General features: G+C 37.2%; 1 long non-coding RNA gene across 1 annotated transcript; it reads left to right on the forward strand.

The window, feature by feature from the left end:
* Window positions 1-3,725: 3,725 nt before the first annotated feature.
* Window positions 3,726-4,124, forward strand: LOC120635446. The gene is made up of 2 exons (XR_005659282.1): window positions 3,726-3,834; window positions 3,925-4,124. It is a non-coding gene; the product is annotated as an uncharacterized LOC120635446 (long non-coding RNA).
* The last annotated feature ends 7,209 nt before the right edge of the window (window positions 4,125-11,333 follow it).

Raw genomic sequence — 11,333 nt, forward strand, 5'->3', positions numbered from 1 at the left:
CATTAATTTACAAAAGTTGAAATTTTTTTATCATTATCATCTAACAACACTGTAAAAACGGTTTCACTGCATTCAATTATAAATTATATTATGATGTATAAATAAATAATAAATTGTAATAAACATAAAAAGTACATATATAAAATATAATAATCTGTAAATATAATAACTTATATGCAATCTCGATTTATGTGTTAGTAATTTATGTTAGATATATAGTTTTTATATGTACTTAGCTTATAGAAAAAACATATTTCATAGAGTATAGTTAACTTTTATTTACTCGTAAACACAATTGTATATGCTGTTACATATGGTATATTATTTTTGTGTGAAATCTAGCGTCAAATTTGTAATAATAATCTTATAAACCTTCTGTCAATAATGTACAAGATTTATGAAAAAAGGTGTCCAAAATTTTTCTGTTATTTTTCTTACATTAAAGATTCTTATATAAAGCCGTGATAGCCTATTGCTGAGTTCCAATCTCAGCATGCACCTTCTATCTTTTAAAGTTATGTGCGTTCAAAGCAATTACAATATCACTTTCTTTAACTGTGAAGGAAAACCTTGTTAAGAAACCTGCGTGCCTGAGAGTTCTCCGCATGCAGTCAAAGGCGTGTGAAGTCCACTAATCCGCTTTGGGCCAGCGTGTTGGGCCTATAACCCTTCTCATTTTTGAAGGAGACGTGTGCCCTGTAGTTATGGCCGGTTATGGGTTGATATGATGATGACGATGATTGCTTCTCACTTAGAATAAGATATTCCACTAAGACAGGCAATGATCATAAAACATACAGCCATATTCAGTTGTATCTATGTTTTTTTAATAGACAATCTTTGTTGTTTATGGTTAAAACGGAGGTTGATATGGTTTAATTAATGCTTTAGTATATTTTATAATAGGCATGATGATATTACGCAAAGAATGGCTAAAATATTTATCTTTTGATATAATATTCATGCATTATGGAAAACGTCTATTTATTTATATTTCAGGTGAGATTGGTATTTATTTTAAATTAAAACATAATTTTGTACTACTACTATTGTAACTTCGAAATATATGAAGTATTCTGTGATTTCAAACTATCAGTTGCTAAGTTATTTGTTATCAAAATCAATAATCCTTAGCAATGGAACAAGAACTTACTAAAGCCCTTAATTTACTTGAAAAAAAATATAGTTCTTTATTTAAACTTTTACCTAGGCTTGAAACAGGAATCCAGAGCCTTAAAAGACTGTGTGTTTCCAGCTAGATAAAATAAACACTACCCGTTCAATAAAGACAACAAACGTTGATATACGACGGAATAGGCTGTATGGTCGATAATCTTTGCCCGTCCTGAAGAATGAAGGGGACAAGTTAAATAACTACAATTGTCGTATGAAGTATCGCAATGAAAAAAAAAAAGTGAAAATATCTTGTGTGAGTATGGGGCGTTTTCCATTTCGTTCAATAAACGCTAGATAATAGTAATTACACATTTTTTTGTGTAACGTAATTTAGTTCAATAATAGTATTATAAATTAAATGACTAATCGTGTAGATGTCCTATTTAAAATAAAGTTATTTATAAATGTATTTTCTGTTGTTTCATTTTTTTAGTGACTGAACTTTTTTTTTTTTAGCTATAATTGACGGATCAAGCCAAATGGCTTTCTGTCAGGTGGGCACCTGATGACTGGATAACCATCGCCTTTAAAAAACAGAGTAACACTTCGCATCAGGAACACGTTCTGCAACGTGCGGATCAGTGCCCATCATGCTACATAACGGAACACACCATCGCTTAGCGGCAGAAATAAGCATCAAGCTGGGCCCCAAGTCTGCTATTACAATTGTGTGTCAGTGATCGATCAGTGACTTCATAATTGTCAATTTTGGCATATTTGGTAGTCTGCTAACACAATGGTGTCATTATGGTGTCATGATTTTCCGATGGAAGACCACTGACACTTCAATGAACATTTGCTAGTCTGCTGCACAATGACAATTCAATGATCGCACGAATTGGTAGTCTGCTAATATTTTGACAGTTCTATTGATCATTGTAAGACCATTGAGACGCAATTCTGCAGTCATTGCCTTTTAGCAATATTATTGTTGATTACAATTAAATTGTGAAGTGTGAGATCATAACATTCAAATTAAGGTGGAATATTTTTAAGTTGGCTAAGACTGTTGATGTTCATCAAGACCATTTGACTGAGCGTGAGCGTAGCTGTAGCCCGCAGCTTGCTGAAGAACAATGTAGACTACTTTTAGGATACTCCCGATGCGGAATTTATAAAAAAAGCAGTTGCTTGGGAAGCAGACTGTAATTAGTCAAGTGTGGGAGCTCTTCACTTAGGCATTCCCAAACCACGTCGGAATGATAAAAAATTGGTGGAGGCAAAGGAAAGAAAACAACTCTCATTTTCGTTGCTTTTTATTTAAGTATAGTACCTATATCTCAGACAACTAACGGAGGTGCTTAACACCAAATTTAATAAAAAGTGTTAAATTGCCCACCCATGCCCAGCGTGATAAGGATGCCATTAAGGCTAAGTCAAGAAATTATATTTTGCCAGTTATATGTTCAGTACTTTACCGAAAAGAATGCTTTTTCAGCTTCTATGAAAAAATTTACTTCAGATATCATAGATGGGACACATGTGGCAATAATAAGGCCAAATGTTCATTGAAATGCAATATTATAACACTAAGGTATTCCATTCCCTAACTGTTATAATAGTAAGTTTAATATTGAACTTATATTTTGTGATATGTTCACTTTATTTAATAGATCTGTGACTCAGATTTAAATATATTGTGCATGGATGCCAGCAACCCAGGCTCTGCTCTCAACTCCAATGTGTGGCAGCGTCACCCACTCAGCCAACACTTAACTGCATTAAATGATAATGGGGCATGAGGTTTCTTTTAGGTTTTACTTATTTTAGGTTTTTTGAACAAATTCCAATATAGATTTTTAATCGTCAAGGTTAATATTGGTTGGATTTTCAGGTGAAAGTTGAAAAGTTTTTCCTCTGTGGAAAACTGATGACCACAACTTAAATACTATAGAGGGGACACCACACTACTCTATGCATGAAACTTGTGACTGTATGCAATACAGTAGAGAGCTGTAAAAGTATATTGGAAGAATGTTTCAGGTAAAGTAAATAAAATGCTGTCTTTAGATAGCATGTTAGGGTCTCCTAGATTGAAAACTGTAGTAAATCATGTACATAGTTTGTTGGTCAAGTGTTTTATTTTCAAATATCTTTTTCAGGTGACTGTTTAGAGCAAGTATGCATTATAATCCAATCACTGCTGGCAAGATTGCAGATGCATGTTGTGTTTGGCACAATATAAAAGCCACAACACAATTAAAGCAATTCTTCTGCAAGAGGCATTTAACTTTTGTGTGTTATTAAAATTATTTTTATAAATCTATGAGGAGACAAATAATACAAGTTAATAAAGATAAGACACTGAACGATGATTTTTATTTACAGTAATTTAGTTTACAAATGAATACATGTAAAAAATGAAGACTCTTCAGCTGGCTTCCAATAAAAGCAGGAGGATATAATTTTTTCTTTTTATATTCATTCCAAGAATTATTTATTTTATCTGATGAAGTTCCTTATAGATAGAGGACAGAATTCTTCAACAGATAACATAACAGCAAATCACTTTGTTCATGATTAGAGCCGAGTTGGACAGCTCTATCACACAAGGACTTGGTTCACAGAGACTTCAACGAGTAAACCAGGGTCTGCTTGAAGGTTGGGCACTGCAGCAGGCTCTTGTCAAAAGACTGTGGACAAAGGCATATATTATGAGTATATGTGTTCCAAGGGTTAAACATAGTGTTTTGTCCTATTAATCTATTGTTTTTAATTATTCTACAACAATTTTTTACTCTGTTACAGGGATGCTGGTCACAATTTGTGCAATACCTTAAATGGGTCCACAAGTTAATAAAAGATAATTTTTTTAAAAGAAAATAGAATGGAATGAAAACCTCCTAGCTTTAGATTAAGTTAAAAAATGTAGTTAGCACCACCATGATAAGTACAAGTTCATAAGCACCTGTGATATGCGTACATGAATAAAGAATTTAAGAATTTTATTGATTTTTTGATTACTCCCCATATTTGTGTTTTTTTTAATTAAATTACCAGAGATACTGTTGAAAAAACACACCAATTTGATACCTACTTAGACTTCATATCATGCTTAAACAGTACAAGATTTCATTACTTACTTTCGCTCTTCTGTGGGAATTTATTTATAAAATTTGAGCGTAGTTACGCAACCCAATGCCGCTTCGCCCGGCAACGTCCGTTATTGGTACAGCCGCAGTGTCCAGGCTGATTTGTCTAACTCTCCAAAAGCAGCGACGAAGTTTGCTTTGTTGAGCATTTTGTTTGTTTTGATTATAATTTTTTTTTTTTTTTTTTTTTTTTTTTTTATGGCTTGCGTTTGTACCAATTGGGTACGATTTACTTCGCCAATGTCACGTGGTATGGAGGAGACACGCTTTAGAGAATGATCGGTGAAATATGAGGAAGACCAAATATTAATCTTGACGCATTTAAATAAGTAGCAGATTTTTTGCTTCTCCTTTATGAGTTAATTTCCAACAGAAAAACAGATAATCAGAATGTTAGTTTGTTAGAGATAGGAAGGTTCTTACATATATATTTACAACTTAATATTATTACACTTAACATATTTACATAGGAATCTACAGAATGGGCTAAACACAGACATTAACAGACACTCAACATTTAGAGGACGAGGAACTTGGACTGGGAGAACATCATAGAGGGGATGAAGGAGTTTAGGGCAAGAGAAGAGGATATGGGAGACAGTGCCTTCTTCCAAGCCACATTCACATATGGAGTGATCCCTTATTCTAATCTTATTCAGGTGAACAGGTGTGCAGGCATGGCCAAGGCGTAAACGGCATATTGTAGATGTAACCCACCTATCAGCATATTTACAAGAGAAGAACCATGGACGTCTAGGGATATCAGTTTGGACAGAAGCGTAATATTTACCTTTAACTGATTTGGAATCATTCCAAAGTGACTTCCAGGATCTGATTAGATATGTTTTTGCCAGTGCGCTGAGATCCTGAGAACTGTTTTTGAAATGCTCCAGGGAGCCCAAATGAACAGCTGATTTAGCACATAAGTCAGCAGTTTCATTACCCGTGATGCCAGAGTGCCCTGGTATCCAGACCAATAATAGAGCTAATCCATTTTGATGGCAGGAGTACAGAGCCTCCCTGATCCTTAGAGCAATAGGGAATCTAGACTTACTCCGGAATGGGTTTTCCTTAATGGAGTATAAACAGCTAAGAGAGTCTGTAAAAATAACAGTTTGTTTTATGTTATGGGATCGGACAAATAAGATTGCCTCCAGCAAGGCAACAGCCTCCCCTGTAAATACCGAAGACTCTGGAGGACACTTAAATTGCAGAGCAATTCTAAACCTTGGAACCCAGCAGGCTGCACCAACAAAGCTTTCCGGGGAAAACTTTGATGCATCAGTGTAAATAAGGAGGTGGTTTGGCCAATTTTGACAAACTATGTTATTAAACTTTACATTAGTATCAAGGGCTCCTTTAACTAGCCCAAGATCTGTGACCACGGCAGGATCAAAGACTAGGGCTTTATAGGATGTAGAGTATAAAGGGTTTATTTGTGAAGTCACTAATGGATGAGGGAGATTGATAAATTTCTGATAGCTATCTAATAGATATGAAGAAGGATTGCGTGGTCTAAGAACTTGTGACAATTGAGTTAATCTAAACCACAAAGGGTGGGAGGACAGTTGTAACATTTTGCTAACATAACGATCACAGAGATATTGCCTACGCAGATGCAAAGGAGGATCAACACATTCAACCTGCAGAGCATTAGTAGGGGAGGACTTCATTGCCCCCAGAATGATCCTGAGGGATCTGTATTGAGTTCGGTTGAGCATTTCAGAGGTAGTTTTATTTAGAGGGTCTAAAACATATGAGCAGTAATCAACATGGCTACGGACTAAGGCATTATATAAAAGCTTAAGGGAATAGGCATGGGCCCCCCACCAAACTCCAGCCACTGCCCGCAGAACATTTATACCTTTCTCACACTTCTTAATTACATATTCAGTATGCGGTAATCCGTTCAGTCTGCTATCCAGTATAATACCTAGGAATTTTGCTTTGTCTACTAGATTGATGGGTTGATCCTCATAGCAAAAGTTAAATGTAGGGTGAGATCTTTTTCTTGTAAACACAACTGCTTGGCATTTAGCCACGGATAGAGATAAGCCGTGGTCAGACAGCCATTGTCCTAGGTAATACAAAGCCGAGTTTAGACATTGAGATATTTCCTCTACTGAGACCGAGCTGTGGTAGAGGACAATATCATCAGCATACTGTAGAATGTTACAAAAATTATTTACAGACAATTCTAGGTCATGAGTGTATATGCTGTAAAGCAGAGGACTGAGTACTGAGCCTTGGGGAAGTCCTTTCCAGACTAGTCTGGGGGGAAGATAGGATGACTGTTGTTTAACCACAACTGACCTGCCACAGAGCAGGTTACATATGAAATGTGTTATCCTTGGCGGTACACTCAGCTGATGCAATTTTTGCCTGAGTAACGGAAGAAGTACATTGTCATATGCAGAGGCAATATCTAGGAAAATACCCACAAGGTACTCTCCCCTACCAAAGGCAGTTCGAATGTCTGTGGTGAGTATGCTGAGACTGTCTGCAGTGCTAAATCCTTTACGGAACCCAAACTGAGAAGGAGAAAGTACTCCCCTACTTTCCATTACCCACTCTAGTCGATTTTTGAGGAGTATCTCGCTAACTTTTGCCAAAGTGGATGAAAGTGCAATAGGTCTGTATGAGTTTGGTTCAGATGGATTTTTGCCAGGTTTGAGTAGTGGAATCACTAGTTGTGTTTTCCAGGAATTAGGAACTATTCCACTCTCGAAAAAGCTATTAATTAAGTTGAGAAAATATAGTTTTGATTTATCTTTTAGTTTTGCTAAAAAAGAATAAGGTACACCATCTTCCCCAGGAGCCGAGTCTTTAAGGCCAGTTAGAGCAATTTCAAGCTCTGAAAAAGAAAATGGGGCATCCATTTCATCTGCAGTGGACACAGGTGTATAAATGGGGAAATCGTCCATATGAGGGACATAAGGCGGAGCGAGCTTGTCTGTAAAAAAGTTAAGCCATTCAGACGGGTTATTGGAACTTGGGTCAGTGTGGTTAAGAGATCGGCGGAATCTCCTCATGTTTGTCCACACGACAGTGGAGGGAGATCTAGGGCCGAGTGATTCACAGAATTTGGTCCAACCGAACCTTTTCTTTTTAGACACTAACCTTTTTATTTTAGCATCCAAATGTTGATACTTCATAAAGTTATCATTTGTCATGCTATCTGTATATTCTTCTTCTGCAGCCTTTCTTTGGTTAAATAAATCAGTGCATTCCCCATCCCACCAAGGGGGGGAAGATAAGTGATTTTTGGCATAAGACTTTTTACAAGGAATATTAGAGTCGGCTGAAGAAATAAGATATTTAACAAATTGCTCATAACAAGTTAATAAATTGTCACAATGCTCAAGATCAGGTAAAGAGTCTATCATGTTATCAACAGATTGAGCGTAACGTGACCAGTCAGCTTTATGCAGTTTATACTTCAATAATGGACTAGGGTTGGAAGGTGGTAATGATCTAGTATTCAGGGATAGGATGATAGGGAAGTGATCACTGCCAAAAGTACTTGGTAGGACTTTCCAGGATAGCTGAGATGCAAGAGAGGGAGAAGAAAGGGATAGATCAATAGCAGATTTTGGGTTCTGATAGGGATAGACTCTACGGGTAGGAGTGCCATCATTGAGGATACAGAGGTTAGTATCCTCAAAGATGTCTATCAATAACGGAGCAAACCCATCACAGTAGTAACACCCCCAAGAAGTATGGTGAGCATTAAAGTCACCCATAATCACAACTGGGGTAGGAAGGGAGGATAGGATAGACCGGATTTCTGGAATCAAGGATGGATTAGGATGTGGAATATACAGTGAAAGAAAGGAAATATTTAGACTCCTCACAGCAACAACATTAAGTTGATCACTGTGAGCGGGGAGGGGAATAGAAGAAAAGGGAAGATTGTGTCGAATAAAAATGGCACTGCCTGCATAACCATCACTCCTGTCATCCCGCACACAGCAGAAGCCAGGAACCCGAAAGCGAGAACCAGGCCTCAGCCATGTTTCGCAGATAGCAACAATGATAGGGTTATGCAGGTTAATTAAAGATAAAAGATCTTGTTTCTTTGGTTGGATGCTTTTACTGTTCCATTGTAGTAAGGTTGTTGGGGCCATTATTTAGGATATTAAACAGTTGGGATAAGTTATGTGCAACGTTGGGCGGTAGTGGAATTTCGCTGCATGGAGCAACAATACTCAGAAGGAATTCAGAGAGAACCTCTAGCATTTTACTTTGGGATGGGGGAGAGTCAGGTAGGCTGCTGCCAAGGGCGCAGCCATTAGGTAGGGAGGAAGAGGGACTGTTGGTAAAGGATCGGTGGGCGTATTTGTCATAACCCTTCGCTAAGGGAGCTCGGGTACGAGCCGGGCGGATAATTTTTTCCCGGTATGACCTACGGGGTGAATTGAAAGAATTCGGTTGGGGAGAGTTTGAAGGGTGATGGGGAGGATTTGAAGGAAGGGGAAAGTAGATTGGAGTAGGGAACAATTCTCTTGCTATCTCCGCATATGATTTGTGAACTGGAGGAAACCGCAATGAGGTTTCCATATAAGATACACTGTCCTGGGACATGGCTAGTTTAATATTCTGCTGGCGAGTAAATTCCGGACATTCCTTATCTGAAGCAAAATGACTACCTGAGCAATATATACACGTGGCCTTTTCTTTGATGACATCACATGATTCTCCAGTGTGCGGCTGTGCACACCTGTAACACCTAGGTTTAGATCTGCACTGGGCTTTGATATGGCCGAAACGGCAGCAGTTCAGACACTGGATTGTTGGGTATTTGTATGGTTCTACTGGGAGAGAGGTGTAAAATGAGAAAATTTTAGATGGAAGCATCTGACCCCTAAAAGTGACTACCACCGACTGGGTGGGAAGCCATTCTATTGTTCCTTCATTTGACGATTTTCTGTTCAAACGGCGGGCTTTCAGAACTGCACCACAACCAGCAGGTAGTTCTAACGACTCCACAAACTCCTCCATAGACCAGTCTACAGGGACACCTCGCACTAGACCCATCCTTGTTATATTGTAGGTTGGGATTTTAGCCTGATATTTCGTAAGGGGCAGAATTGGGCTAATTATAAATGTGTTAGCAGCTTGAGCAGAAGAAAATTCGACGCTAATCTTGTTACGGCCAACGTTTTTAACACCATCACTTACAATATTGGTGAACTTGTTTTTATGCATAAATTGACCGAATTTAAGTGCTCTGATAGACGTACCCGCAGATGGATCTGAGATTTCCCTTGAGACATGGACTATGAAGGGGCCTTTGTCATCCTTATCGTAACTTTCGGGGCCTTCTGCAAAGGAAGGATGCGTAAAAACAGTTTGGATCGACGGAACCGATTGTGATGACTCTTTTACAGTTTTTTTCTTGAATGTTACGCTAGCGGACTTTTCAGTGTCCACTGGGCGTTTTCTTGATGTTTGGCTAGACGCGCGAGGTGCATTCTCATTCGTGAAGATTCGAGACCCGTCAGGGTCTGGAGGCTCCGGAGGAGTATCTAGCTCCATCCCTATTAATATAAACACTCACCACCACCAAAACGGTTGTTAAAAAAAAACCACAAAAATCGGCTACTTTTCACTAAAAACAACACCGAAAATCACTACACGTGTGTCGACCAAGGCCAACGCTGCAAAGTCCCCAGTTTTACAATTCAATTCATAATTAAAAATTAAAATCTAAAAAAACCACGTCCGCCAAATTCGAAGTTTCCCGCCCATTAAATCAATTACTATAATAATTGGACAATGGAAATAAGTCACAGTGACAGAAATCGGTCACCACAGACATTATAATTTATATATTTTCACTAGCACGAAATAACGTCAATGAAATTTAATGTCAATTCGACAGTTACAGATTAAATATAATTATTTTTGACAAAATTTGGCACACAAAATATTTGTTTTTTGTGTTCCTTCGATTGTTTTACTAAATGTGATACAAAGTTCGTCTTTAGAACACAAATCAATAACATTTAAAAATATTTCTTATCAAAAATTCGCTTAATTGGACATTATTAATTAATGGTAGTTTTTTAAATTTTACTTCTCAAACACATTTTGAGCAAATGGCAACACTGATTCCCTTTCTACCACAATGCAATTATCATCCAATTACAATCCAATTGTAAGACCATTGTGAATTTAGTAGACTACGAACTTTTGGCACAATGATAATTGGATTGCAATGGAATGTTGTCATAATGACAAATCTTGTAAAATAGCAGACTTGGGGCCCAGGTTTAAAGCATCGAACACAAGTTAGTGATAATACCAAAGACATACTGCCTTACTTTCACTCGGACCTAAGAGGACGTGCCCGGGCAACACTAATTTCCGCACTACTAAGAGAGTACTGAAAAAATCCTGTGCAATTTATTTACACGGCGGAAGTGTAACTTCTGAAAAGTTCCCTACGAAAGATTGAGGCGGATGTAGAGTATGAAAACTATTAGGATAAATGTAAGGTTTATTACTTAGTTTCCATGGTAACTAGAATAGGTAAAAAAAATGTATAATGTTTTCTATCTCACTCTGTCCTATCATTTATGTTTGTTTCTTTATCCAGATATTATTCGGTTTCCTTGGTTAGGTACTTAAATAGGAAAAAAACATAAAATAGTAGGTATGTATATTTCAGTCTCATTCTTGCCGGCTTCATCCTACGCATTTTTATATTTGTGTCTCTTACCTGTCGTTTTTTCCGTTGCATCCAGTTTGAAATGAAAAAATGCTTTATTGTCATAAAGAAAAACAAAACAGAAACAAAAGTACTTAAACATAACACAAAATAAATACAAATTTTGTTTTATTTTGCACAGACAAAAAGTGTACCTACCTGTTCTCCGAACTAATAGTTGAGACTGTGTCTCGGAAAACGCTCGATGACAGCTTAATAATAATAAATTAAAATCACTGTATGCCCAAGTAAATACCATTCTAAAGAAGTTTAACTTCAAAATTGAAAAACTAAGAGGAATACCTCGCGTTCTGTAGTCGATCATGTCTACCAATATACTCGTAGTTAAAGAG

This window comes from Pararge aegeria, chromosome 26 (assembly GCF_905163445.1).
Source record: "Pararge aegeria chromosome 26, ilParAegt1.1, whole genome shotgun sequence".
Taxonomy (NCBI): domain Eukaryota; kingdom Metazoa; phylum Arthropoda; class Insecta; order Lepidoptera; family Nymphalidae; genus Pararge; species Pararge aegeria.